We start from the raw sequence: 27,509 nt of genomic DNA on the forward strand, positions 1-27,509 counted from the left end.
CGACGCTATGCAATGCACTGCAAGTTGCCGACTGTACCGGGCTTAAGCCGGTAAGCCCCGCCCCATCGCGGTAAGCCCCGCCCCCCGGCACCGACGCTACGCAACGCACTGCAAATTGCCGACTGTACCGGGCTTAAGCCGGTAAGCCCCGCCCCCATCGCGGTAAGCCCCGCCCCCGGCACCGACGCTATGCAATGCACTGCAAGTTGCCGACTGTACCGGGCTTAAGCCGGTAAGCCACGCCCCCATCGCGCGGGCATGTTCAATAAAACAAATGGCGGTGCTATGCCATGAGAAGTAACAGCGGCCCCAGCGCAAAAGGTAACGAAGTGTTGCGTCTGCTGAAGAGGTGGCAGTAAGCATTGCGTGTTGTCAACTGTACCAGGCTAAAGCCGGTAAGCCCCGCCCCCACCCAATGCACGTGGCCAATCATACCAGGCTTAAGCCGGCGAGCCACGCCCCCGGCGCCGACCCAATGCTATGTAATTCACTGCAAAGCAATTGGTGCTGTTGCCCTGTACATGAGGGCTTAAGCCGGTAAGCCCCGCCCCGTCTGCGGTAACCCGCCCCCGGCACCGACGCTAATGCAATGCAATGCATGTTTGCCGACTGTACAGGGCTTAAGCCGGTAAGCCCCGCCCCATCGCGGTAAGCCCCGCCCCCGGCACCGACGCTACGCAATGCACTGCAAGTTGCCGACTGTACCGGGCTTAAGCCGGTAAGCCCCGCCCCCGGCACCGACGCTATGCAATGCACTGCAAGTTGCCGACTGTACCGGGCTTAAGCCGGTAAGCCCCGCCCCCGGCACCGACGCTATGCAATGCACTGCAAGTTGCCGACTGTACCGGGCTTAAGCCGGTAAGCCCCGCCCCATCGCGGTAAGCCCCGCCCCCCGGCACCGACGCTACGCAACGCACTGCAAATTGCCGACTGTACCGGGCTTAAGCCGGTAAGCCCCGCCCCCGGCACCGACGCTATGCAATGCACTGCAAGTTGCCGACTGTACCGGGCTTAAGCCGGTAAGCCACGCCCCCATCGCGCGGGCATGTTCAATAAAACAAATGGCGGTGCTATGCCATGAGAAGTAACAGCGGCCCCAGCGCAAAAGGTAACGAAGTGTTGCGTCTGCTGAAGAGGTGGCAGTAAGCATTGCGTGTTGTCAACTGTACCAGGCTAAAGCCGGTAAGCCCCGCCCCCACCCAATGCACGTGGCCAATCATACCAGGCTTAAGCCGGCGAGCCACGCCCCCTGCGCCGACCCAATGCTATGTAATTCACTGCAATGCAATTGGTTTTTTGCCCTTAGTGGGAGTTGAACCCAGGACCCCAGCGCTGCAAGGCTACTGTGCTAACCACTGAACCACCGTGCTGCCTCTACTCCAATGCAATTTAAATGAGGGCATGTTTAAAAAAACAAGTGGCGGTGCTATGTTATGAAAAGTAGCAGCCGCTTCAGCGCCAAAGGAAATGATGGGTTGCGTCTGCTGAAAAGGTGACAGTAAGCATTGCATGTTGCCATAGTTGCACACTGTACCTGGCATGACGCGGTAAGCCCCGCCCCCATGGCGGTAAGCCCCGCCCCCGGCACCGACGCTACGCAATGCACTGCAAGTTGCCGACTGTACAGGGCTTAAGCCGGTAAGCCCCGCCCCATCGCGGTAAGCCCCGCCCCCGGCACCGACGCTATGCAATGCACTGCATGTTTCCATCTGTACCGGGCTTAAGCCGGTAAGCCCCGCCCCATCGCGGTAAGCCCCGCCCCCGGCACCGACGCTACGCAATGCACTGCAAGTTGCCGACTGTACCGGGCTTAAGCCGGTAAGCCCCGCCCCCGGCACCGACGCTATGCAATGCACTGCAAGTTGCCGACTGTACCGGGCTTAAGCCGGTAAGCCCCGCCCCCGGCACCGACGCTATGCAATGCACTGCAAGTTGCCGACTGTACCGGGCTTAAGCCGGTAAGCCCCGCCCCATCGCGGTAAGCCCCGCCCCCCGGCACCGACGCTACGCAACGCACTGCAAATTGCCGACTGTACCGGGCTTAAGCCGGTAAGCCCCGCCCCCATCGCGGTAAGCCCCGCCCCCGGCACCGACGCTATGCAATGCACTGCAAGTTGCCGACTGTACCGGGCTTAAGCCGGTAAGCCACGCCCCCATCGCGCGGGCATGTTCAATAAAACAAATGGCGGTGCTATGCCATGAGAAGTAACAGCGGCCCCAGCGCAAAAGGTAACGAAGTGTTGCGTCTGCTGAAGAGGTGGCAGTAAGCATTGCGTGTTGTCAACTGTACCAGGCTAAAGCCGGTAAGCCCCGCCCCCACCCCATGCACGGGGCCAATCATACCAGGCTTAAGCCGGCGAGCCACGCCCCCAGCGCCGACCCAATGCTATGTAATTCACTGCAATGCAATTGGTTTTTTGCCCTTAGTGGGAGTTGAACCCAGGACCCCAGCGCTGCAAGGCTACTGTGCTAACCACTGAGCCACCGTGCTGCCTCTACTCCAATGCAATTTAAATGAGGGCATGTTTAAAAAAACAAGTGGCGGTGCTATGTTATGAAAAGTAGCAGCCGCTTCAGCGCCAAAGGAAATGATGGGTTGCGTCTGCTGAAAAGGTGACAGTAAGCATTGCATGTTGCCATAGTTGCACACTGTACCTGGCATGACGCGGTAAGCCCCGCCCCCATGGCGGTAAGCCCCGCCCCCGGCACCGACGCTACGCAATGCACTGTGTGTTGCCGACTGTACAGGGCTTAAGCCGGTAAGCCCCGCCCCATCGCGGTAAGCCCCGCCCCCGGCACCGACGCTATGCAATGCACTGCATGTTTCCATCTGTACCGGGCTTAAGCCGGTAAGCCCCGCCCCATCGCGGTAAGCCCCGCCCCCGGCACCGACGCTACGCAATGCACTGCAAGTTGCCGACTGTACCGGGCTTAAGCCGGTAAGCCCCGCCCCCGGCACCGACGCTATGCAATGCACTGCAAGTTGCCGACTGTACCGGGCTTAAGCCGGTAAGCCCCGCCCCATCGCGGTAAGCCCCGCCCCCCGGCACCGACGCTACGCAACGCCCTGCAAATTGCCGACTGTACCGGGCTTAAGCCGGTAAGCCCCGCCCCCATCGCGGTAAGCCCCGCCCCCGGCACCGACGCTATGCAATGCACTGCAAGTTGCCGACTGTACCGGGCTTAAGCCGGTAAGCCACGCCCCCATCGCGCGGGCATGTTCAATAAAACAAATGGCGGTGCTATGCCATGAGAAGTAACAGCGGCCCCAGCGCAAAAGGTAACGAAGTGTTGCGTCTGCTGAAGAGGTGGCAGTAAGCATTGCGTGTTGTCAACTGTACCAGGCTAAAGCCGGTAAGCCCCGCCCCCACCCAATACACGTGGCCAATCATACCAGGCTTAAGCCGGCGAGCCACGCCCCCTGCGCCGACCCAATGCTATGTAATTCACTGCAATGCAATTGGTTTTTTGCCCTTAGTGGGAGTTGAACCCAGGACCCCAGCGCTGCAAGGCTACTGTGCTAACCACTGAGCCACCGTGCTGCCTCTACTCCAATGCAATTTAAATGAGGGCATGTTTAAAAAAACAAGTGGCGGTGCTATGTTATGAAAAGTAGCAGCCGCTTCAGCGCCAAAGGAAATGATGGGTTGCGTCTGCTGAAAAGGTGACAGTAAGCATTGCATGTTGCCATAGTTGCACACTGTACCTGGCATGACGCGGTAAGCCCCGCCCCCATGGCGGTAAGCCCCGCCCCCGGCACCGACGCTACGCAATGCACTGGGTGTTGCCGACTGTACCGGGCTTAAGCCGGTAAGCCCCGCCCCATCGCGGTAAGCCCCGCCCCCGGCACCGACGCTATGCAATGCACTGCATGTTTCCATCTGTACCGGGCTTAAGCCGGTAAGCCCCGCCCCATCGCGGTAAGCCCCGCCCCCGGCACCGACGCTACGCAATGCACTGCAAGTTGCCGACTGTACCGGGCTTAAGCCGGTAAGCCCCGCCCCCGGCACCGACGCTATGCAATGCACTGCAAGTTGCCGACTGTACCGGGCTTAAGCCGGTAAGCCCCGCCCCATCGCGGTAAGCCCCGCCCCCCGGCACCGACGCTACGCAATGCACTGCAAATTGCCGACTGTACCGGGCTTAAGCCGGTAAGCCCCGCCCCCATCGCGGTAAGCCCCGCCCCCGGCACCGACGCTATGCAATGCACTGCAAGTTGCCGACTGTACCGGGCTTAAGCCGGTAAGCCACGCCCCCATCGCGCGGGCATGTTCAATAAAACAAATGGCGGTGCTATGCCATGAGAAGTAACAGCGGCCCCAGCGCAAAAGGTAACGAAGTGTTGCGTCTGCTGAAGAGGTGGCAGTAAGCATTGCGTGTTGTCAACTGTACCAGGCTAAAGCCGGTAAGCCCCGCCCCCACCCAATGCACGTGGCCAATCATACCAGGCTTAAGCCGGCGAGCCACGCCCCCTGCGCCGACCCAATGCTATGTAATTCACTGCAATGCAATTGGTTTTTTGCCCTTAGTGGGAGTTGAACCCAGGACCCCAGCGCTGCAAGGCTACTGTGCTAACCACTGAACCACCGTGCTGCCTCTACTCCAATGCAATTTAAATGAGGGCATGTTTAAAAAAACAAGTGGCGGTGCTATGTTATGAAAAGTAGCAGCCGCTTCAGCGCCAAAGGAAATGATGGGTTGCGTCTGCTGAAAAGGTGACAGTAAGCATTGCATGTTGCCATAGTTGCACACTGTACCTGGCATGACGCGGTAAGCCCCGCCCCCATGGCGGTAAGCCCCGCCCCCGGCACCGACGCTACGCAATGCACTGTGTGTTGCCGACTGTACAGGGCTTAAGCCGGTAAGCCCCGCCCCATCGCGGTAAGCCCCGCCCCCGGCACCGACGCTATGCAATGCACTGCATGTTTCCATCTGTACCGGGCTTAAGCCGGTAAGCCCCGCCCCATCGCGGTAAGCCCCGCCCCCGGCACCGACGCTACGCAATGCACTGCAAGTTGCCGACTGTACCGGGCTTAAGCCGGTAAGCCCCGCCCCCGGCACCGACGCTATGCAATGCACTGCATGTTGCCGACTGTACCGGGCTTAAGCCGGTAAGCCCCGCCCCCGGCACCGACGCTATGCAATGCACTGCAAGTTGCCGACTGTACCGGGCTTAAGCCGGTAAGCCCCGCCCCATCGCGGTAAGCCCCGCCCCCGGCACCGACGCTGCAACGCACTGCATTGCCGACTGTACCGGGCTTAAGCCGGTAAGCCCCGCCCCCATCGCGGTAAGCCCACGCCCCCGGCACCGACGCTATGCAATGCACTGCAAGGTTGCCGACTGTACCGGGCTTAAGCCGGTAAGCCCCGCCCCATCGCGAGGGCATGTTTAAAAAACAAAGGCGGTGCTATGCCATGAGAAGTAACAGCCGCTTCAGCGCAAAAGGAAATGATGGGTTGCGTCTGCTGAAAAGGTGACAGTAAGCATTGCATGTTGTAGTGCACACTGTACCTGGCATGAAGCGGTAAGCCCCGCCCCATCGCGGTAAGCCCCGCCCCCGGCACCGACGCTACGCAATGCACTGTGTGTTGCCGACTGTACAGGGCTTAAGCCGGTAAGCCCCGCCCCCGGCACCGACGCTATGCAATGCACTGCAAGTTGCCGACTGTACCGGGCTTAAGCCGGTAAGCCCCGCCCCAGCGCGGTAAGCCCCGCCCCCGGCACCGACGCTACGCAACGCACTGCAAATTGCCGACTGTACCGGGCTTAAGCCGGTAAGCCCCGCCCCCATCGCGGTAAGCCCCGCCCCCGGCACCGACGCTATGCAATGCACTGCAAGTTGCCGACTGTACCGGGCTTAAGCCGGTAAGCCACGCCCCCATCGCGCGGGCATGTTCAATAAAACAAATGGCGGTGCTATGCCATGAGAAGTAACAGCGGCCCCAGCGCAAAAGGTAACGAAGTGTTGCGTCTGCTGAAGAGGTGGCAGTAAGCATTGCGTGTTGTCAACTGTACCAGGCTAAAGCCGGTAAGCCCCGCCCCCACCCAATGCACGTGGCCAATCATACCAGGCTTAAGCCGGCGAGCCACGCCCCCAGCGCCGACCCAATGCTATGTAATTCACTGCAATGCAATTGGTTTTTTGCCCTTAGTGGGAGTTGAACCCAGGACCCCAGCGCTGCAAGGCTACTGTGCTAACCACTGAGCCACCGTGCTGCCTCTACTCCAATGCAATTTAAATGAGGGCATGTTTAAAAAAACAAGTGGCGGTGCTATGTTATGAAAAGTAGCAGCCGCTTCAGCGCCAAAGGAAATGATGGGTTGCGTCTGCTGAAAAGGTGACAGTAAGCATTGCATGTTGCCATAGTTGCACACTGTACCTGGCATGACGCGGTAAGCCCCGCCCCCATGGCGGTAAGCCCCGCCCCCGGCACCGACGCTACGCAATGCACTGTGTGTTGCCGACTGTACCGGGCTTAAGCCGGTAAGCCCCGCCCCATCGCGGTAAGCCCCGCCCCCGGCACCGACGCTATGCAATGCACTGCATGTTTCCATCTGTACCGGGCTTAAGCCGGTAAGCCCCGCCCCATCGCGGTAAGCCCCGCCCCCGGCACCGACGCTACGCAATGCACTGCAAGTTGCCGACTGTACCGGGCTTAAGCCGGTAAGCCCCGCCCCCGGCACCGACGCTATGCAATGCACTGCAAGTTGCCGACTGTACCGGGCTTAAGCCGGTAAGCCCCGCCCCATCGCGGTAAGCCCCGCCCCCCGGCACCGACGCTACGCACGCACTGCAAATTGCCGACTGTACCGGGCTTAAGCCGGTAAGCCCCGCCCCCATCGCGGTAAGCCCCGCCCCCGGCACCGACGCTATGCAATGCACTGCAAGTTGCCGACTGTACCGGGCTTAAGCCGGTAAGCCACGCCCCCATCGCGCGGGCATGTTCAATAAAACAAATGGCGGTGCTATGCCATGAGAAGTAACAGCGGCCCCAGCGCAAAAGGTAACGAAGTGTTGCGTCTGCTGAAGAGGTGGCAGTAAGCATTGCGTGTTGTCAACTGTACCAGGCTAAAGCCGGTAAGCCCCGCCCCCACCCAATGCACGTGGCCAATCATACCAGGCTTAAGCCGGCGAGCCACGCCCCCTGCGCCGACCCAATGCTATGTAATTCACTGCAATGCAATTGGTTTTTTGCCCTTAGTGGGAGTTGAACCCAGGACCCCAGCGCTGCAAGGCTACTGTGCTAACCACTGAGCCACCGTGCTGGCTCTACTCCAATGCAATTTAAATGAGGGCATGTTTAAAAAAACAAGTGGCGGTGCTATGTTATGAAAAGTAGCAGCCGCTTCAGCGCCAAAGGAAATGATGGGTTGCGTCTGCTGAAAAGGTGACAGTAAGCATTGCATGTTGCCATAGTTGCACACTGTACCTGGCATGACGCGGTAAGCCCCGCCCCCATGGCGGTAAGCCCCGCCCCCGGCACCGACGCTACGCAATGCACTGTGTGTTGCCGACTGTACAGGGCTTAAGCCGGTAAGCCCCGCCCCATCGCGGTAAGCCCCGCCCCCGGCACCGACGCTATGCAATGCACTGCATGTTTCCATCTGTACCGGGCTTAAGCCGGTAAGCCCCGCCCCATCGCGGTAAGCCCCGCCCCCGGCACCGACGCTACGCAATGCACTGCAAGTTGCCGACTGTACCGGGCTTAAGCCGGTAAGCCCCGCCCCGGCACCGACGCTATGCAATGCACTGCAAGTTGCCGACTGTACCGGGCTTAAGCCGGTAAGCCCCGCCCCCGGCACCGACGCTATGCAATGCACTGCAAGTTGCCGACTGTACCGGGCTTAAGCCGGTAAGCCCCGCCCCATCGCGGTAAGCCCCGCCCCCCGGCACCGACGCTACGCAACGCACTGCAAATTGCCGACTGTACCGGGCTTAAGCCGGTAAGCCCCGCCCCCATCGCGGTAAGCCCCGCCCCCGGCACCGACGCTATGCAATGCACTGCAAGTTGCCGACTGTACCGGGCTTAAGCCGGTAAGCCACGCCCCCATCGCGCGGGCATGTTCAATAAAACAAATGGCGGTGCTATGCCATGAGAAGTAACAGCGGCCCCAGCGCAAAAGGTAACGAAGTGTTGCGTCTGCTGAAGAGGTGGCAGTAAGCATTGCGTGTTGTCAACTGTACCAGGCTAAAGCCGGTAAGCCCCGCCCCCACCCAATGCACGTGGCCAATCATACCAGGCTTAAGCCGGCGAGCCACGCCCCCTGCGCCGACCCAATGCTATGTAATTCACTGCAATGCAATTGGTTTTTTGCCCTTAGTGGGAGTTGAACCCAGGACCCCAGCGCTGCAAGGCTACTGTGCTAACCACTGAACCACCGTGCTGCCTCTACTCCAATGCAATTTAAATGAGGGCATGTTTAAAAAAACAAGTGGCGGTGCTATGTTATGAAAAGTAGCAGCCGCTTCAGCGCCAAAGGAAATGATGGGTTGCGTCTGCTGAAAAGGTGACAGTAAGCATTGCATGTTGCCATAGTTGCACACTGTACCTGGCATGACGCGGTAAGCCCCGCCCCCATGGCGGTAAGCCCCGCCCCCGGCACCGACGCTACGCAATGCACTGTGTGTTGCCGACTGTACAGGGCTTAAGCCGGTAAGCCCCGCCCCATCGCGGTAAGCCCCGCCCCCGGCACCGACGCTATGCAATGCACTGCATGTTTCCATCTGTACCGGGCTTAAGCCGGTAAGCCCCGCCCCATCGCGGTAAGCCCCGCCCCCGGCACCGACGCTACGCAATGCACTGCAAGTTGCCGACTGTACCGGGCTTAAGCCGGTAAGCCCCGCCCCCGGCACCGACGCTATGCAATGCACTGCAAGTTGCCGACTGTACCGGGCTTAAGCCGGTAAGCCCCGCCCCATCGCGGTAAGCCCCGCCCCCCGGCACCGACGCTACGCAACGCACTGCAAATTGCCGACTGTACCGGGCTTAAGCCGGTAAGCCCCGCCCCCATCGCGGTAAGCCCCGCCCCCGGCACCGACGCTATGCAATGCACTGCAAGTTGCCGACTGTACCGGGCTTAAGCCGGTAAGCCACCGCCCCCATCGCGCGGGCATGTTCAATAAAACAAATGGCGGTGCTATGCCATGAGAAGTAACAGCGGCCCCAGCGCAAAAGGTAACGAAGTGTTGCGTCTGCTGAAGAGGTGGCAGTAAGCATTGCGTGTTGTCAACTGTACCAGGCTAAAGCCGGTAAGCCCCGCCCAATGCACGTGGCCAATCATACCAGGCTTACGCCGGCGAGCCACGCCCCCTGCGCCGACCCAATGCTATGTAATTCACTGCAATGCAATTGGTTTTTTGCCCTTAGTGGGAGTTGAACCCAGGACCCCAGCACTGCAAGGCTACTGTGCTAACCACTGAGCCACCGTGCTGCCTCTACTCCAATGCAATTTAAATGAGGGCATGTTTAAAAAAACAAGTGGCGGTGCTATGTTATGAAAAGTAGCAGCCGCTTCAGCGCCAAAGGAAATGATGGGTTGCGTCTGCTGAAAAGGTGACAGTAAGCATTGCATGTTGCCATGGTTGCACACTGTACCTGGTATGACGCGGTAAGCCCCGCCCCCATGGCGGTAAGCCCCGCCCCCGGCACCGACGCTACGCAATGCACTGTATGTTGCCGACTGTACAGGGCTTAAGCCGGTAAGCCCCGCCCCATCGCGGTAAGCCCCGCCCCCCGGCACCGACGCTATGCAATGCACTGCATGTTTCCATCTGTACCGGGCTTAAGCCGGTAAGCCCCGCCCCATCGCGGTAAGCCCCCGCCCCACGGCACCGACGCTACGCAATGCACTGCAAGTTGCCGACTGTACCGGGCTTAAGCCGGTAAGCCCCCGCCCCCGGCACCGACGCTATGCAATGCACTGCAAGTTGCCGACTGTACCGGGCTTAAGCCGGTAAGCCCCGCCCCATCGCGGTAAGCCCCGCCCCCCGGCACCGACGCTACGCAACGCACTGCAAATTGCCGACTGTACCGGGCTTAAGCCGGTAAGCCCCGCCCCCATCGCGGTAAGCCCCGCCCCCGGCACCGACGCTATGCATGCACTGCAAGTTGCCGACTGTACCGGGCTTAAGCCGGTAAGCCACGCCCCCATCGCGCGGGCATGTTCAATAAAACAAATGGCGGTGCTATGCCATGAGAAGTAACAGCGGCCCTAGCGCAAAAGGTAACGAAGTGTTGCGTCTGCTGAAGAGGTGGCAGTAAGCATTGCGTGTTGTCAACTGTACCAGGCTAAAGCCGGTAAGCCCCGCCCCATCGCGGTAAGCCCCGCCCCACGGCACCGACGCTACGCAATGCACTGCAAGTTGCCGACTGTACCGGGCTTAAGCCGGTAAGCCCCGCCCCCGGCACCGACGCTATGCAATGCACTGTGTGTTGCCGACTGTACCGGGCTTAAGCCGGTAAGCCCCGCCCCATCGCGGTAAGCCCCGCCCCCCGGCACCGACGCTACGCAACGCACTGCAAATTGCCGACTGTACCGGGCTTAAGCCGGTAAGCCCGGCCCCCATCGCGGTAAGCCCCGCCCCCGGCACCGACGCTATGCAATGCACTGCAAGTTGCCGACTGTACCGGGCTTAAGCCGGTAAGCCACGCCCCCATGGCGCGGGCATGTTCAATAAAACAAATGGCGGTGCTATGCCATGAGAAGTAACAGCGGCCCCAGCGCAAAAAGTAACGAAGTGTTGCGTCTGCTGAAGAGGTGGCAGTAAGCATTGCGTGTTGTCAACTGTACCAGGCTAAAGCCGGTAAGCCCCGCCCCCACCCAATGCACGTGGCCAATCATACCAGGCTTAAGCCGGCGAGCCACGCCCCCTGTGCCGACCCAATGCTATGTAATTCACTGCAATGCAATTGGTTTTTTGCCCTTAGTGGGAGTTGAACCCAGGACCCCAGCGCTGCAAGGCTACTGTGCTAACCACTGAGCCACTGTGCTGCCTCTACTCCAATGCAATTTAAATGAGGGCATGTTTAAAAAAACAAGTGGCGGTGCTATGTTATGAAAAGTAGCAGCCGCTTCAGCGCCAAAGGAAATGATGGGTTGCGTCTGCTGAAAAGGTGACAGTAAGCATTGCATGTTGCCATAGTTGCACACTGTACCTGGCATGACGCGGTAAGCCCCGCCCCCATGGCAGTAAGCCCGCCCCCGGCACCGACGCTACGCAATGCACTGTGTGTTGCCGACTGTACAGGGCTTAAGCCGGTAAGCCCCGCCCCATCGCGGTAAGCCCCGCCCCCGGCACCGACGCTATGCAATGCACTGCATGTTTCCATCTCTACCGGGCTTAAGCCGGTAAGCCCCGCCCCATCTCGGTAAGCCCCGCCCCCGGCACCGACGCTACGCAATGCACTGCAAGTTGCCGACTGTACCGGGCTTAAGCCGGTAAGCCCCGCCCCCGGCACCGACGCTATGCAATGCACTGCAAGTTGCCGACTGTACCGGGCTTAAGCCGGTAAGCCCCGCCCCATCGCGGTAAGCCCCCGCCCCCCGGCACCGACGCTACGCAACGCACTGCAAATTGCCGACTGTACCGGGCTTAAGCCGGTAAGCCCCCCCCCCCATCGCGGTAAGCCCCGCCCCCGGCACCGACGCTATGCAATGCACTGCAAGTTGCCGACTGTACCGGGCTTAAGCCGGTAAGCCACGCCCCCATCGCGCGGGCATGTTCAATAAAACAAATGGCGGTGCTATGCCATGAGAAGTAACAGCGGCCCCAGCGCAAAAGGTAACGAAGTGTTGCGTCTGCTGAAGAGGTGGCAGTAAGCATTGCGTGTTGTCAACTGTACCAGGCTAAAGCCGGTAAGCCCCGCCCCCACCCAATGCACGTGGCCAATCATACCAGGCTTAAGCCGGCGAGCCACGCCCCCTGCGCCAACCCAATGCTATGTAATTCACTGCAATGCCAATTGGTTTTTTGCCCTTAGTGGGAGTTGAACCCAGGACCCCAGCGCTGCAAGGCTACTGTGCTAACCACTGAACCACCGTGCTGCCTCTACTCCAATGCAATTTAAATGAGGACATGTTTAAAAAAACAAGTGGCGGTGCTATGTTATGAAAAGTAGCAGCCGCTTCAGCGCCAAAGGAAATGATGGGTTGCGTCTGCTGAAAAGGTGACAGTAAGCATTGCATGTTGCCATAGTTGCACACTGTACCTGGCATGACGCGGTAAGCCCCGCCCCCATGGCGGTAAGCCCCGCCCCCGGCACCGACGCTACGCAATGCACTGGGTGTTGCCGACTGTACAGGGCTTAAGCCGGTAAGCCCCGCCCCATCGCGGTAAGCCCGCCCCCGGCACCGACGCTATGCAATGCACTGCATGTTTCCATCTGTACCGGGCTTAGCCGGTAAGCCCCGCCCCATCGCGGTAAGCCCCGCCCCCGGCACCGACGCTACGCAATGCACTGCAAGTTGCCGACTGTACCGGGCTTAAGCCGGTAAGCCCCGCCCCCGGCACCGACGCTATGCAATGCACTGCAAGTTGCCGACTGTACCGGGCTTAAGCCGGTAAGCCCCGCCCCCGGCACCGACGCTATGCAATGCACTGCAAGTTGCCGACTGTACCGGGCTTAAGCCGGTAAGCCCCGCCCCATCGCGGTATGCCCCGCCCCCCGGCACCGACGCTACGCAACGCACTGCAAATTGCCGACTGTACCGGGCTTAAGCCGGTAAGCCCCGCCCCCCATCGCGGTAAGCCCCGCCCCCGGCACCGACGCTATGCAATGCACTGCAAGTTGCCGACTGTACCGGGCTTAAGCCGGTAAGCCACGCCCCCATCGCGCGGGCATGTTCAATAAAACAAATGGCGGTGCTATGCCATGAGAAGTAACAGCGGCCCCAGCGCAAAAGGTAACGACGTGTTGCGTCTGCTGAAGAGGTGGCAGTAAGCATTGCGTGTTGTCAACTGTAGCAGGCTAAAGCAGGTAAGCCCCGCCCCCACCCAATATACGTGGCCAATCATACCAGGCTTAAGCCGGCGAGCCACGCCCCCTGCGCCGACCCAATGCTATGTAATTCACTGCAATGCAATTGGTTTTTTGCCCTTAGTGGGAGTTGAACCCAGGACCCCAGCGCTGCAAGGCTACTGTGCTAACCACTGAGCCACCGTGCTGGCTCTACTCCAATGCAATTTAAATGAGGGCATGTTTAAAAAAACAAGTGGCGGTGCTATGTTATGAAAAGTAGCAGCCGCTTCAGCGCCAAAGGAAATGATGGGTTGCGTCTGCTGAAAAGGTGACAGTAAGCATTGCATGTTGCCATAGTTGCACACTGTACCTGGCATGACGCGGTAAGCCCCGCCCCCATGGCGGTAAGCCCCGCCCCCGGCACCGACAATACGCAATGCACTGTGTGTTGCCGACTGTACAGGGCTTAAGCCGGTAAGCCCCGCCCCCATCGCGGTAAGCCCCGCCCCCGGCACCGACGCTATGCAATGCACTGCATGTTTCCATCTGTACCGGGCTTAAGCCGGTAAGCCCCGCCCCATCGCGGTAAGCCCCGCCCCCGGCACCGACGCTACGCAATGCACTGCAAGTTGCCGACTGTACCGGGCTTAAGCCGGTAAGCCCCGCCCCCCGGCACCGACGCTATGCAATGCACTGCAAGTTGCCGACTGTACCGGGCTTAAGCCGGTAAGCCCCGCCCCCATCGCGGTAAGCCCCGCCCCCGGCACCGACGCTACGCACTGCACTGCAAATTGCCGACTGTACCGGGCTTAAGCCGGTAAGCCCCGCCCCCATCGCGGTAAGCCCCGCCCCCGGCACCGACGCTATGCAATGCACTGCAAGTTGCCGACTGTACCGGGCTTAAGCCGGTAAGCCACGCCCCCATCGCGCGGGCATGTTCAATAAAACAAATGGCGGTGCTATGCCATGAGAAGTAACAGCGGCCCCAGCGCAAAAGGTAACGAAGTGTTGCGTCTGCTGAAGAGGTGGCAGTAAGCATTGCGTGTTGTCAACTGTACCAGGCTAAAGCCGGTAAGCCCCGCCCCCACCCAATGCACGTGACCAATCATACCAGGCTTAAGCCGGCGAGCCACGCCCCCTGCGCCGACCCAATGCTATGTAATTCACTGCAATGCAATTGGTTTTTTGCCCTTAGTGGGAGTTGAACCCAGGACCCCAGCGCTGCAAGGCTACTGTGCTAACCACTGAGCCACCGTGCTGCCTCTACTCCAATGCAATTTAAATGAGGGCATGTTTAAAAAAAACAAGTGGCGGTGCTATGTTATGAAAAGTAGCAGCCGCTTCAGCGCCAAAGGAAATGATGGGTTGCGTCTGCTGAAAAGGTGACAGTAAGCATTGCATGTTGCCATAGTTGCACACTGTACCTGGCATGACGCGGTAAGCCCCGCCCCCATGGCGGTAAGCCCCGCCCCCGGCACCGACGCTACGCAATGCACTGTATGTTGCCGACTGTACAGGGCTTAAGCCGGTAAGCCCCGCCCCATCGCGGTAAGCCCCGCCCCCCGGCACCGACGCTATGCAATGCACTGCATGTTTCCATCTGTACCGGGCTTAAGCCGGTAAGCCCCGCCCCATCGCGGTAAGCCCCGCCCCACGGCACCGACGCTACGCAATGCACTGCAAGTTGCCGACTGTACCGGGCTTAAGCCGGTAAGCCCCGCCCCCGGCCCCGACGCTATGCAATGCACTGTGTGTTGCCGACTGTACCGGGCTTAAGCCGGTAAGCCCCGCCCCATCGCGGTAAGCCCCGCCCCCCGGCACCGACGCTACGCAACGCACTGCAAATTGCCGACTGTACCGGGCTTAAGCCGGTAAGCCCCGCCCCATCGCGGTAAGCCCCGCCCCCGGCACCGACGCTATGCAATGCACTGCAAGTTGCCGACTGTACCGGGCTTAAGCCGGTAAGCCACGCCCCCATCGCGCGGGCATGTTCAATAAAACAAATGGCGGTGCTATGCCATGAGAAGTAACAGCGGCCCCAGCGCAAAAGGTAACGAAGTGTTGCGTCTGCTGAAGAGGTGGCAGTAAGCATTGCGTGTTGTCAACTGTACCAGGCTAAAGCCGGTAAGCCCCGCCCCCACCCAATGCACGTGGCCAATCATACCAGGCTTAAGCCGGCGAGCCACGCCCCCTGCGCCAACCCAATGCTATGTAATTCACTGCAATGCAATTGGTTTTTTGCCCTTAGTGGGAGTTGAACCCAGGACCCCAGCGCTGCAAGGCTACTGTGCTAACCACTGAACCACCGTGCTGCCTCTACTCCAATGCAATTTAAATGAGGGCATGTTTAAAAAAACAAGTGGCGGTGCTATGTTATGAAAAGTAGCAGCCGCTTCAGCGCCAAAGGAAATGATGGGTTGCGTCTGCTGAAAAGGTGACAGTAAGCATTGCATGTTACCATAGTTGCACACTGTACCTGGCATGACGCGGTAAGCCCCGCCCCCATGGCGGTAAGCCCCGGCCCCCGGCACCCGACGCTACGCAATGCACTGTGTGTTGCCGACTGTACAGGGCTTAAGCCGGTAAGCCCCGCCCCATCGCGGTAAGCCCCGCCCCCGGCACCGACGCTATGCAATGCACTGCATGTTTCCATCTGTACCGGCTTAAGCCGGTAAGCCCCGCCCCATCGCGGTAAGCCCCGCCCCCCGGCACCGACGCTACGCAATGCACTGCAAGTTGCCGACTGTACCGGGCTTAAGCCGGTAAGCCCCGCCCCCGGCACCGACGCTATGCAATGCACTGCAAGTTGCCGACTGTACCGGGCTTAAGCCGGTAAGGCCCCCGCCCCATCGCGGTAACCCCCGCCCCCCGGCACCGACGCTACGCAACGCACTGCAATTTGCCGACTGTACCGGGCTTAAGCCGGTAAGCCCCGCCCCCATCGCGGTAAGCCCCGCCCCCGGCACCGACGCTATGCCAATGCACTGCAAGTTGCCGACTGTACCGGGCTTAAGCCGGTAAGCCACGCCCCCATCGCGCGGGCATGTTCAATAAAACAAATGGCGGTGCTATGCCGATGAGAAGTAACAGCGGCCCCAGCGCAAAAGGTAACGAAGTGTTGCGTCTGCTGAGAGGTGGCAGTAAGCATTGCGTGTTGTCAACTGTACCAGGCTAAAGCCGGTAAGCCCCGCCCAATGCACGTGGCCAATCATACCAGGCTTACGCCAGCGAGCCACGCCCCCTGCGCGACCCAATGCTATGTAATTCACTGCAATGCAATTGGTTTTTTGCCCTTAGTGGGAGTTGAACCCAGGACCCCAGCACTGCAAGGCTACTGTGCTAACCACTGAGCCACCGTGCTGCCTCTACTCCAATGCAATTTAAATGAGGGCATGTTTAAAAAAACAAGTGGCGGTGCTATGTTATGAAAAGTAGCAGCCGCTTCAGCGCCAAAGGAAATGATGGGTTGCGTCTGCTGAAAAGGTGACAGTAAGCATTGCATGTTGCCATGGTTGCACACTGTACCTGGTATGACGCGGTAAGCCCCGCCCCCATGGCGGTAAGCCCCGCCCCCGGCACCGACGCTACGCAATGCACTGTATGTTGCCGACTGTACAGGGCTTAAGCCGGTAAGCCCCGCCCCATCGCGGTAAGCCCCGCCCCCCGGCACCGACGCTATGCAATGCACTGCATGTTTCCATCTGTACCGGGCTTAAGCCGGTAAGCCCCGCCCCATCGCGGTAAGCCCCGCCCCACGGCACCGACGCTACGCAATGCACTGCAAGTTGCCGACTGTACCGGGCTTAAGCCGGTAAGCCCCGCCCCCGGCACCGACGCTATGCAATGCACTGCAAGTTGCCGACTGTACCGGGCTTAAGCCGGTAAGCCCCGCCCCATCGCGGTAAGCCCCGCCCCCCGGCACCGACGCTACGCAACGCACTGCAAATTGCCGACTGTACCGGGCTTAAGCCGGTAAGCCCCGCCCCCATCGCGGTAAGCCCCGCCCCCGGCACCGACGCTATGCAATGCACTGCAAGTTGCCGACTGTACCGGGCTTAAGCCGGTAAGCCACGCCCCCATCGCGCGGGCATGTTCAATAAAACAAATGGCGGTGCTATGCCATGAGAAGTAACAGCGGCCCTAGCGCAAAAGGTAACGAAGTGTTGCGTCTGCTGAAGAGGTGGCAGTAAGCATTGCGTGTTGTCAACTGTACCAGGCTAAAGCCGGTAAGCCCCGCCCCATCGCGGTAAGCCCCGCCCCACGGCACCGACGCTACGCAATGCACTGCAAGTTGCCGACTGTACCGGGCTTAAGCCGGTAAGCCCCGCCCCCGGCACCGACGCTATGCAATGCACTGTGTGTTGCCGACTGTACCGGGCTTAAGCCGGTAAGCCCCGCCCCCATCGCGGTAAGCCCCGCCCCCCCGCACCGGACGCTACGCAACGCACCTGCAAATTGCCGACTGTACCGGGCTTAAGCCGGTAAGCCCGGCCCCCATCGCGGTAAGCCCCGCCCCCGGCACCGACGCTATGCAATGCACTGCAAGTTGCCGACTGTACCGGGCTTAAGCCGGTAAGCCACGCCCCCATGGCGCGGGCATGTTCAATAAAACAAATGGCGGTGCTATGCCATGAGAAGTAACAGCGGCCCCAGCGCAAAAAGTAACGAAGTGTTGCGTCTGCTGAAGAGGTGGCAGTAAGCATTGCGTGTTGTCAACTGTACCAGGCTAAAGCCGGTAAGCCCCGCCCCCACCCAATGCACGTGGCCAATCATACCAGGCTTAAGCCGGCGAGCCACGCCCCCTGTGCCGACCCAATGCTATGTAATTCACTGCAATGCAATTGGTTTTTTGCCCTTAGTGGGAGTTGAACCCAGGACCCCAGCGCTGCAAGGCTACTGTGCTAACCACTGAGCCACTGTGCTGCCTCTACTCCAATGCAATTTAAATGAGGGCATGTTTATAAAAACAAGTGGCGGTGCTATGTTATGAAAAGTAGCAGCCGCTTCAGCGCCAAAGGAAATGATGGGTTGCGTCTGCTGAAAAGGTGACAGTAAGCATTGCATGTTGCCATAGTTGCACACTGTACCTGGCATGACGCGGTAAGCCCCGCCCCCATGGCAGTAAGCCCCGCCCCCGGCACCGACGCTACGCAATGCACTGTGTGTTGCCGACTGTACAGGGCTTAAGCCGGTAAGCCCCGCCCCATCGCGGTAAGCCCCGCCCCCGGCACCGACGCTATGCAATGCACTGCATGTTTCCATCTCTACCGGGCTTAAGCCGGTAAGCCCCGCCCCATCTCGGTAAGCCCCGCCCCCGGCACCGACGCTACGCAATGCACTGCAAGTTGCCGACTGTACCGGGCTTAAGCCGGTAAGCCCCGCCCCCGGCACCGACGCTATGCAATGCACTGCAAGTTGCCGACTGTACCGGGCTTAAGCCGGTAAGCCCCGCCCCATCGCGGTAAGCCCCGCCCCCCCGGCACCGACGCTACGCAACGCACTGCAAATTGCCGACTGTACCGGGCTTAAGCCGGTAAGCCCCGCCCCCATCGCGGTAAGCCCCGCCCCCGGCACCGACGCGATGCAATGCACTGCAAGTTGCCGACTGTACCGGGCTTAAGCCGGGTAAGCCACGCCCCCATCGCGCGGGGCGTGTTCAATAAAACAAATGGCGGTGCTATGCCATGAGAAGTAACAGCGGCCCCAGCGCAAAAGGTAACGAAGTGTTGCGTCTGCTGAAGAGGTGGCAGTAAGCATTGCGTGTTGTCAACTGTACCAGGCTAAAGCCGGTAAGCCCCGCCCCCACCCAATGCACGTGGCCAATCATACCAGGCTTAAGCCGGCGAGCCACGCCCCCTGCGCCAACCCAATGCTATGTAATTCACTGCAATGCAATTGGTTTTTTTGCCCTTAGTGGGAGTTGAACCCAGGACCCCAGCGCTGCAAGGCTACTGTGCTAACCACTGAACCACCGTGCTGCCTCTACTCCAATGCAATTTAAATGAGGGCATGTTTAAAAAAACAAGTGGCGGTGCTATGTTATGAAAAGTAGCAGCCGCTTCAGCGCCAAAGGAAATGATGGGTTGCGTCTGCTGAAAAGGTGACAGTAAGCATTGCATGTTGCCATAGTTGCACACTGTACCTGGCATGACGCGGTAAGCCCCGCCCCCATGGCGGTAAGCCCCGCCCCCGGCACCGACGCTACGCAATGCACTGTGTGTTGCCGACTGTACAGGGCTTAAGCCGGTAAGCCCCGCCCCATCGCGGTAAGCCCCGCCCCCGGCACCGACGCTATGCAATGCACTGCATGTTTCCATCTGTACCGGGCTTAAGCCGGTAAGCCCCGCCCCATCGCGGTAAGCCCCGCCCCCGGCACCGACGCTACGCAATGCACTGCAAGTTGCCGACTGTACCGGGCTTAAGCCGGTAAGCCCCGCCCCCGGCACCGACGCTATGCAATGCACTGCAAGTTGCCGACTGTACCGGGCTTAAGCCGGTAAGCCCCGCCCCCGGCACCGACGCTATGCAATGCACTGCAAGTTGCCGACTGTACCGGGCTTAAGCCGGTAAGCCCCGCCCCATCGCGGTATGCCCCGCCCCCCGGCACCGACGCTACGCAACGCACTGCAAATTGCCGACTGTACCGGGCTTAAGCCGGTAAGCCCCGCCCCCATCGCGGTAAGCCCCGCCCCCGGCACCGACGCTATGCAATGCACTGCAAGTTGCCGACTGTACCGGGCTTAAGCCGGTAAGCCACGCCCCCATCGCGCGGGCATGTTCAATAAAACAAATGGCGGTGCTATGCCATGAGAAGTAACAGCGGCCCCAGCGCAAAAGGTAACGACGTGTTGCGTCTGCTGAAGAGGTGGCAGTAAGCATTGCGTGTTGTCAACTGTAGCAGGCTAAAGCAGGTAAGCCCCGCCCCCACCCAATATACGTGGCCAATCATACCAGGCTTAAGCCGGCGAGCCACGCCCCCTGCTCCGACCCAATGCTATGTAATTCACTGCAATGCAATTGGTTTTTTTGCCCTTAGTGGGAGTTGAACCCAGGACCCCAGCGCTGCAAGGCTACTGTGCTAACCACTGAGCCACCGTGCTGGCTCTACTCCAATGCAATTTAAATGAGGGCATGTTTAAAAAAACAAGTGGCGGTGCTATGTTATGAAAAGTAGCAGCCGCTTCAGCGCCAAAGGAAATGATGGGTTGCGTCTGCTGAAAAGGTGACAGTAAGCATTGCATGTTGCCATAGTTGCACACTGTACCTGGCATGACGCGGTAAGCCCCGCCCCCATGGCGGTAAGCCCCGCCCCCCGGCACCGACAATACGCAATGCACTGTGTGTTGCCGACTGTACAGGGCTTAAGCCGGTAAGTCCCGCCCCATCGCGGTAAGCCCCGCCCCCGGCACCGACGCTATGCAATGCACTGCATGTTTCCATCTGTACCGGGCTTAAGCCGGTAAGCCCCGCCCCATCGCGGTAAGCCCCGCCCCCGGCACCGACGCTACGCAATGCACTGCAAGTTGCCGACTGTACCGGGCTTAAGCCGGTAAGCCCCGCCCCCGGCACCGACGCTATGCAATGCACTGCAAGTTGCCGACTGTACCGGGCTTAAGCCGGTAAGCCCCGCCCCATCGCGGTAAGCCCCGCCCCCCGGCACCGACGCTACGCACTGCACTGCAAATTGCCGACTGTACCGGGCTTAAGCCGGTAAGCCCCGCCCCCATCGCGGTAAGCCCCGCCCCCGGCACCGACGCTATGCAATGCACTGCAAGTTGCCGACTGTACCGGGCTTAAGCCGGTAAGCCACGCCCCCATCGCGCGGGCATGTTCAATAAAACAAATGGCGGTGCTATGCCATGAGAAGTAACAGCGGCCCCAGCGCAAAAGGTAACGAAGTGTTGCGTCTGCTGAAGAGGTGGCAGTAAGCATTGCGTGTTGTCAACTGTACCAGGCTAAAGCCGGTAAGCCCCGCCCCCACCCAATGCACGTGGCCAATCATACCAGGCTTAAGCCGGCGAGCCACGCCCCCCTGCGCCGACCCAATGCTATGTAATTCACTGCAATGCAATTGGTTTTTTGCCCTTAGTGGGAGTTGAACCCAGGACCCCAGCGCTGCAAGGCTACTGTGCTAACCACTGAGCCACCGTGCTGCCTCTACTCCAATGCAATTTAAATGAGGGCATGTTTAAAAAAACAAGTGGCGGTGCTATGTTATGAAAGTAGCAGCCGCTTCAGCGCCAAAGGAAATGATGGGTTGCGTCTGCTGAAAAGGTGACAGTAAGCATTGCATGTTGCCATAGTTGCACACTGTACCTGGCATGACGCGGTAAGCCCCGCCCCCATGGCGGTAAGCCCCGCCCCCGGCACCGACGCTACGCAATGCACTGTATGTTGCCGACTGTACAGGGCTTAAGCCGGTAAGCCCCGCCCCATCGCGGTAAGCCCCGCCCCCCGGCACCGACGCTATGCAATGCACTGCATGTTTCCATCTGTACCGGGCTTAAGCCGGTAAGCCCCGCCCCATCGCGGTAAGCCCCGCCCCACGGCACCGACGCTACGCAATGCACTGCAAGTTGCCGACTGTACCGGGCTTAAGCCGGTAAGCCCCGCCCCCGGCACCGACGCTATGCAATGCACTGTGTGTTGCCGACTGTACCGGGCTTAAGCCGGTAAGCCCCGCCCCATCGCGGTAAGCCCCGCCCCCCGGCACCGACGCTACGCAACGCACTGCAAATTGCCGACTGTACCGGGCTTAAGCCGGTAAGCCCCGCCCCCATCGCGGTAAGCCCCGCCCCCGGCACCGACGCTATGCAATGCACTGCAAGTTGCCGACTGTACCGGGCTTAAGCCGGTAAGCCACGCCCCCATCGCGCGGGCATGTTCAATAAAACAAATGGCGGTGCTATGCCATGAGAAGTAACAGCGGCCCAGCGCAAAAGGTAACGAAGTGTTGCGTCTGCTGAAGAGGTGGCAGTAAGCATTGCGTGTTGTCAACTGTACCAGGCTAAAGCCGGTAAGCCCCGCCCCCACCCAATGCACGTGGCCAATCATACCAGGCTTAAGCCGGCGAGCCACGCCCCCTGCGCCAACCCAATGCTATGTAATTCACTGCAATGCAATTGGTTTTTTGCCCTTAGTGGGAGTTGAACCCAGGACCCCAGCGCTGCAAGGCTACTGTGCTAACCACTGAACCACCGTGCTGCCTCTACTCCAATGCAATTTAAATGAGGGCATGTTTAAAAAAACAAGTGGCGGTGCTATGTTATGAAAAGTAGCAGCCGCTTCAGCGCCAAAGGAAATGATGGGTTGCGTCTGCTGAAAAGGTGACAGTAAGCATTGCATGTTACCATAGTTGCACACTGTACCTGGCATGACGCGGTAAGCCCCGCCCCCATGGCGGTAAGCCCCGCCCCCGGCACCGACGCTACGCAATGCACTGTGTGTTGCCGACTGTACAGGGCTTAAGCCGGTAAGCCCCGCCCCATCGCGGTAAGCCCCGCCCCCGGCACCGACGCTATGCAATGCACTGCATGTTTCCATCTGTACCGGGCTTAAGCCGGTAAGCCCCGCCCCATCGCGGTAAGCCCCGCCCCCGGCACCGACGCTACGCAATGCACTGCAAGTTGCCGACTGTACCGGGCTTAAGCCGGTAAGCCCCGCCCCCGGCACCGACGCTATGCAATGCACTGCAAGTTGCCGACTGTACCGGGCTTAAGCCGGTAAGCCCCGCCCCATCGCGGTAAGCCCCGCCCCCCGGCACCGACGCTACGCAACGCACTGCAAATTGCCGACTGTACCGGGCTTAAGCCGGTAAGCCCCGCCCCCATCGCGGTAAGCCCCGCCCCCGGCACCGACGCTATGCAATGCACTGCAAGTTGCCGACTGTACCGGGCTTAAGCCGGTAAGCCACGCCCCCATCGCGCGGGCATGTTCAATAAAACAAATGGCGGTGCTATGCCATGAGAAGTAACAGCGGCCCCAGCGCAAAAGGTAACGAAGTGTTGCGTCTGCTGAAGAGGTGGCAGTAAGCATTGCGTGTTGTCAACTGTACCAGGCTAAAGCCGGTAAGCCCCACCCCCACCCAATGCACGTGGCCAATCATACCAGGCTTAAGCCGGCGAGCCACGCCCCCTGCGCCGACCCAATGCTATGTAATTCACTGCAATGCAATTGGTTTTTTGCCCTTAGTGGGAGTTGAACCCAGGACCCCAGCGCTGCAAGGCTACTGTGCTAACCACTGAACCACCGTGCTGCCTCTACTCCAATGCAATTTAAATGAGGGCATGTTTAAAAAAACAAGTGGCGGTGCTATGTTATGAAAAGTAGCAGCCGCTTCAGCGCCAAAGGAAATGATGGGTTGCGTCTGCTGAAAAGGTGACAGTAAGCATTGCATGTTGCCATAGTTGCACACTGTACCTGGCATGACGCGGTAAGCCCCGCCCCCATGGCGGTAAGCCCCGCCCCCGGCACCGACGCTACGCAATGCACTGTGTGTTGCCGACTGTACAGGGCTTAAGCCGGTAAGCCCCGCCCCATCGCGGTAAGCCCCGCCCCCGGCACCGACGCTATGCAATGCACTGCATGTTTCCATCTGTACCGGGCTTAAGCCGGTAAGCCCCGCCCCATCGCGGTAAGCCCCGCCCCCGGCACCGACGCTACGCAATGCACTGCAAGTTGCCGACTGTACCGGGCTTAAGCCGGTAAGCCCCGCCCCCGGCACCGACGCTATGCAATGCACTGCAAGTTGCCGACTGTACCGGGCTTAAGCCGGTACGCCCCGCCCCATCGCGGTAAGCCCCGCCCCCCGGCACCGACGCTACGCAACGCACTGCAAATTGCCGACTGTACCGGGCTTAAGCCGGTAAGCCCCGCCCCCATCGCGGTAATCCCCGCCCCCGGCACCGACGCTATGCAATGCACTGCAAGTTGCCGACTGTACCGGGCTTAAGCCGGTAAGCCACGCCCCCATCGCGCGGGCATGTTCAATAAAACAAAGACTTGAGATTTTTTAACAGTAGTAAATTACAAATCTATATAACTCTCTGGTTCCAGTTGATTTGAAAGAAAAGGGTTTTCACTGGAATACCCCTTTAAGACCATTCTGCTGTTAGTAATACTAAGAACAGAACGTGTTCTGCAGAGTGAACTAACCTGTTTAAGGCTGCGTTCACACGTAACGGATCGCAGCGGTTTCTCACTGCTAATCCACACTCATTGACAGACAAAATCCCAGCGGGATGCACATTGTCAGCAGCCCAACCTGTTAACCCCCGACCGCCAGAGCGTATACTTCACCTGGCCCCTGCTCTGGCTTGCTTCGGGGCTCCCGGTGTCTTTGCGCCCCGCTCAGCAGCGCACTGATTGGCCGAGCGGGACGTGCCGGAAACTTCCTAAGCAAGCCGGAGCGGGTACCAGGTGAAGTATACGCTCTGGCGGCCAGGGGGATAACAGGGTGGGCTGTGGACAGACTCACAGCGGGATGTGCATCCCGCTGCAAGTTTGTCTGCCATTGAGTGTACAGGACAGGGATCCGCAGCGGATCCGTTACGTGTGAATGTAGGCTTAATCTAATAATAGACAGTGCATGTGCTACCTCTCCATTAAAGATTGTACGGACAAAAAAAGGCGACTGTGAATATAGCTTCTTCCTGCACACTACGCACCCTGATACATAGAAAAGAATATCTCTGCAATATAATAAAGAGGACTACATAGACGCTTAATGTACATTTGTTTTATCTATTTACTGATAACTTTAGTTTAGGGGATGTTTTGGAGGTGACAGTCTCCATTTTCATGAGAATGGTCTCTTCCCAGTGTGGTGTGTGCCAGAGCAGGACCCACCTTTCCTGGTATCCTGAGAAGCTTAAGTCTCAGCTGGTCTCTGAGGAGTTTAATCTACACTGTTCACAAGGATTTGTGTCTCTTTGTGTGAACTAATGAGGTCTTCTCATAGCTTCACAGCTTTCCAGCCAAGGATCTACAGCTAGTATCTTTTTGTATCCACATATGTAGCCATGGGTTTGGCTGCCGGTGTATGGGGCTCACCTGACCAACCACCGACAGATGATGTGATGGGATCGGGCATGATGAAAAATAGTCTTTGCTCCCTTTGTTCCAAGAGAGATAAGCTGCAGCCAGAGGATGATGTATTGCCCCAGTACTAGTGTTCCACTAAATCTTTATACCATCTGGGGAAAGTATCTGTCAGGTTTCGCACTAAAGGGATGAAGGTGTTATTTGTGTTTTCTCCACTAGATGTCTCACTCTTTCCTGCAACTATTTATATGGGCACTGCTAAAGGCAATGGGTTAACTTGTCCAGTCATATGTTTAGGTGCCCCACACAGCTCTTTGCCAAGTATACTTCTTTCTTCTTCTTTTTCCACACAGCCCCACCAGTAGAAGTTAGTCCCAGTCAGCCCTATATAGGGGTATTTAGTAGCTGGTGAAAGGTCTTCTGTCAGTAGTTAGTGGGAAAAAAGGCAAGCAAATGAGAGAGCTTTTTCCTTAGGAGGGAGACTCATTGCAAGATGAAGTACCAAACCCACAGGAGGAGTAACCGTCCACACCTTGTCCACACCAGGGATCCTTTTCCATTATTCTCCGGACAGTTACCACAGCTGTAGCACATCCTCCTTCAGTGTTGCTGAGCCCTGCTAATATGTCTTATTACAAGGGTGCCCCACATACACTAGCCCATTTCTGAGAGAAACTGCACAGATCACTTAAAGGAGACCTGTCACCCCCCGTGCCAGGGCTCCCGCTCCCCAGCTAGATCCCCTTTTACTGACCTCATCTCGCCGAGTACCGCTCCCAGAGCCGGTCCCATGACGAAGATATCCTGGTCAGAAGCCGGCGTGCACGCTGTGGAGATAGGTCTGGCGTCCATAGAGAATGAATGGAGCCTGACTCATCTCTGCAGCACGCGCACAGCTCTATTCATTCTCTATGGACGCCGGACCTGAGTCAGGCTCCATTCATTCTCTATGGACACCAGACCTATCTCCACAGCGCGCACGCCGGTTTCTGACCAGGATATCTCCCTCCCGGGACTGGGTCCAGGAGCGGGACTTGGCGGGATAAGGTCAGTATAAGGGGATATAGCGAGATGGTCGGGAGCCTGTCACCCTGGCACGGGTGGTGACAGGGCCTCTTTAAATTTTTTAAATCACTTTAAATCTTTCTCTCCTCAACAACAGTTGGAGATTCTTCTGGAACAGATAGAGGGGCCTGCAGCTGAAGAAGTGCGCACCTGTGCAGATTCCATATCCACTCAGGACAGACTCCAGGATTTAGCAAAACAAAACCCTTGCTTACCCTTTACTGAGTTTAAAAGGCTTGCTTTAAAATGAGATCCCCTGGCGTTTGTGAAACACCTTCAGAAGATTTATATGTAGCCTCTCACCTACCAGTCCTGGCAAGCGCCCCTGTTCCTCCAGCGCACACTGCTGCTCCACTTAGCCAGGTAACTACCTCTTATGTAATCCCCCTTCAGGAACAAGTTGAGGCTATGGCAAAGACCCTCAAAACTGTATGCCAGGTACTTAAAGACTTACAGGCCCAGCCTGCACTGCACCAGAGACTCTCCTCGTGGTAGACTTGTGTCCCCTTGTGGTGTCCCACCACAGGTGTTGCTATTGGTTACACTCTACTTAAAAGCCTGTACTTTTAATAGTAAGTGGTAATGTGGTAGTACCAGAGTTTTGCCACAAGATGTCGCTGTTATAACTATGTGTATCTATATATTGCACAGCGTCCCAAAGGGTTATTGTTTTGCTTATTAACCACTTTGGTCTGTACACCAATGAGAGTTCTTTCTTCTTCTCACCTATCCTCTCTCTCTTTACTTTCACATACGCACTTCTCACCCACTCACAGCACAGGTTACAGCTGCTGTAGGAAGTCACATGGGTAGAGGAAGTGTAGGGTCTTTTGCCTTTAGACTCTGTAGAGGTAGGACACTTCCTACAGTTTCTCCTCAAGTAACCTCACGACACACTATGCACTGCAAAGCTTCCACTAAAGAGGACAAGTCAGGGATCATCCTAACCCATGCCATGGACCAGAGGAACACAGTGCAGGACAGTATCCATAAAGAAGTAAGGATAGAGCGAAGTTGCTAGAAGCCTATGAACTCTATCTCACAGCACAGGTGTAAGCAGGGAACCCTCAGCATGCCGCTCATCCCAGGTAACAAGGTCTGGGGCTTGTGTCACCCTCTAGGACGGGTCACTCGACACTGGTGGGCAATAGGTGGTGCAAAGAGCAAAGAGTCAAAACACAGGCACAAGTATTTTCTCTATTCTCAAGTATTCTTTTATTTCCACCTCTGAAGTTACGGCAGAGCAAAGTACTACTTGGGTTGGGACTCTCTCGACATCCTCCTCTCTGCTCTTCTGATCCTCTCTAATACCTCTCAGCACGCAACTCAGTCGGCACGACTGTATCACTCTTTCTACTCTCAGTACAGATCTGGACTACATAGTATTAAGTAACTTATCAAGTGTAACGCATCAAGGCAAAGCTGTATTATCTTCTGCCTAC

Source organism: Dendropsophus ebraccatus, chromosome 7 (genome assembly GCF_027789765.1).
Source record: "Dendropsophus ebraccatus isolate aDenEbr1 chromosome 7, aDenEbr1.pat, whole genome shotgun sequence".
Classification (NCBI taxonomy): domain Eukaryota; kingdom Metazoa; phylum Chordata; class Amphibia; order Anura; family Hylidae; genus Dendropsophus; species Dendropsophus ebraccatus.